The sequence below is a fragment of the Epargyreus clarus genome, unplaced genomic scaffold, assembly GCF_041222505.1.
Source record: "Epargyreus clarus isolate Ecla_fem2 unplaced genomic scaffold, WU_Ecla_fem_2.2 ptg000045l, whole genome shotgun sequence".
NCBI lineage: Eukaryota > Metazoa > Arthropoda > Insecta > Lepidoptera > Hesperiidae > Epargyreus > Epargyreus clarus.
In genome coordinates, this window is record NW_027332244.1 from 6,385 (window position 1) to 9,576 (window position 3,192).

Genomic DNA, 3,192 nt, shown 5'->3' on the forward strand with positions numbered 1-3,192 from the left:
GGTATCCGGTGAAAGGTTAGAGAGAGACGAATCCGAGGACACCAAAAATGTTGAGATGCGACGAAGGAATACGGAGAAAATGGCTTTCAAAATTGAAGAGAGTATACTTTGTATGGCGGTAAGCGACTTAACCACTACACCTCGGTACTCAAGGTCACTTCCCGCTTTCTGTTTTTGTTCCAGGTATGGCGGTTCTACGAATGCGGATCGACGGAGGTAAGTATAATCTATTGTTTTATGTAGTTTTTATAAGATATATAAGGTATATAATATAGTATATAGGCGAGCAAACTTTCCGATTTTTCGGGTATAAAACCAGGAATTCCGGGAGAACCACCACTCCTACAGAGACGCGAGTGGTGTCTGCGGATAGGTGTTATTGCAACGGAGCTATTAATGCAAAAATGGAAGAAATCTAACGAGGGGGGGCCAAGAAATATGCGAAAAACTGATTTCAAAAAGTGCAAAAATTAAGAATTCGATTAATTTGAAAAATATTTATCTGACAGAAGAAAATGAGGTATCCGGTGAAAGGTTAGAGAGAGACGAATCCGAGGACACCAAAAATGTTGAGATGCGACGAAGGAATACGGAGAAAATGGCTTTCAAAATTGAAGAGAGTATACTTTGTATGGCGGTAAGCGACTTAACCACTACACCTCGGTACTCAAGGTCACTTCCCGCTTTCTGTTTTTGTTCCAGGTATGGCGGTTCTACGAATGCGGATCGACGGAGGTAAGTATAATCTATTGTTTTATGTAGTTTTTATAAGATATATAAGGTATATAATATAGTATATAGGCGAGCAAACTTTCCGATTTTTCGGGTATAAAACCAGGAATTCCGGGAGAACCACCACTCCTACAGAGACGCGAGTGGTGTCTGCGGATAGGTGTTATTGCAACGGAGCTATTAATGCAAAAATGGAAGAAATCTAACGAGGGGGGGCCAAGAAATATGCGAAAAACTGATTTCAAAAAGTGCAAAAATTAAGAATTCGATTAATTTGAAAAATATTTATCTGACAGAAGAAAATGAGGTATCCGGTGAAAGGTTAGAGAGAGACGAATCCGAGGACACCAAAAATGTTGAGATGCGACGAAGGAATACGGAGAAAATGGCTTTCAAAATTGAAGAGAGTATACTTTGTATGGCGGTAAGCGACTTAACCACTACACCTCGGTACTCAAGGTCACTTCCCGCTTTCTGTTTTTGTTCCAGGTATGGCGGTTCTACGAATGCGGATCGACGGAGGTAAGTATAATCTATTGTTTTATGTAGTTTTTATAAGATATATAAGGTATATAATATAGTATATAGGCGAGCAAACTTTCCGATTTTTCGGGTATAAAACCAGGAATTCCGGGAGAACCACCACTCCTACAGAGACGCGAGTGGTGTCTGCGGATAGGTGTTATTGCAACGGAGCTATTAATGCAAAAATGGAAGAAATCTAACGAGGGGGGGCCAAGAAATATGCGAAAAACTGATTTCAAAAAGTGCAAAAATTAAGAATTCGATTAATTTGAAAAATATTTATCTGACAGAAGAAAATGAGGTATCCGGTGAAAGGTTAGAGAGAGACGAATCCGAGGACACCAAAAATGTTGAGATGCGACGAAGGAATACGGAGAAAATGGCTTTCAAAATTGAAGAGAGTATACTTTGTATGGCGGTAAGCGACTTAACCACTACACCTCGGTACTCAAGGTCACTTCCCGCTTTCTGTTTTTGTTCCAGGTATGGCGGTTCTACGAATGCGGATCGACGGAGGTAAGTATAATCTATTGTTTTATGTAGTTTTTATAAGATATATAAGGTATATAATATAGTATATAGGCGAGCAAACTTTCCGATTTTTCGGGTATAAAACCAGGAATTCCGGGAGAACCACCACTCCTACAGAGACGCGAGTGGTGTCTGCGGATAGGTGTTATTGCAACGGAGCTATTAATGCAAAAATGGAAGAAATCTAACGAGGGGGGGCCAAGAAATATGCGAAAAACTGATTTCAAAAAGTGCAAAAATTAAGAATTCGATTAATTTGAAAAATATTTATCTGACAGAAGAAAATGAGGTATCCGGTGAAAGGTTAGAGAGAGACGAATCCGAGGACACCAAAAATGTTGAGATGCGACGAAGGAATACGGAGAAAATGGCTTTCAAAATTGAAGAGAGTATACTTTGTATGGCGGTAAGCGACTTAACCACTACACCTCGGTACTCAAGGTCACTTCCCGCTTTCTGTTTTTGTTCCAGGTATGGCGGTTCTACGAATGCGGATCGACGGAGGTAAGTATAATCTATTGTTTTATGTAGTTTTTATAAGATATATAAGGTATATAATATAGTATATAGGCGAGCAAACTTTCCGATTTTTCGGGTATAAAACCAGGAATTCCGGGAGAACCACCACTCCTACAGAGACGCGAGTGGTGTCTGCGGATAGGTGTTATTGCAACGGAGCTATTAATGCAAAAATGGAAGAAATCTAACGAGGGGGGGCCAAGAAATATGCGAAAAACTGATTTCAAAAAGTGCAAAAATTAAGAATTCGATTAATTTGAAAAATATTTATCTGACAGAAGAAAATGAGGTATCCGGTGAAAGGTTAGAGAGAGACGAATCCGAGGACACCAAAAATGTTGAGATGCGACGAAGGAATACGGAGAAAATGGCTTTCAAAATTGAAGAGAGTATACTTTGTATGGCGGTAAGCGACTTAACCACTACACCTCGGTACTCAAGGTCACTTCCCGCTTTCTGTTTTTGTTCCAGGTATGGCGGTTCTACGAATGCGGATCGACGGAGGTAAGTATAATCTATTGTTTTATGTAGTTTTTATAAGATATATAAGGTATATAATATAGTATATAGGCGAGCAAACTTTCCGATTTTTCGGGTATAAAACCAGGAATTCCGGGAGAACCACCACTCCTACAGAGACGCGAGTGGTGTCTGCGGATAGGTGTTATTGCAACGGAGCTATTAATGCAAAAATGGAAGAAATCTAACGAGGGGGGGCCAAGAAATATGCGAAAAACTGATTTCAAAAAGTGCAAAAATTAAGAATTCGATTAATTTGAAAAATATTTATCTGACAGAAGAAAATGAGGTATCCGGTGAAAGGTTAGAGAGAGACGAATCCGAGGACACCAAAAATGTTGAGATGCGACGAAGGAATACGGAGAA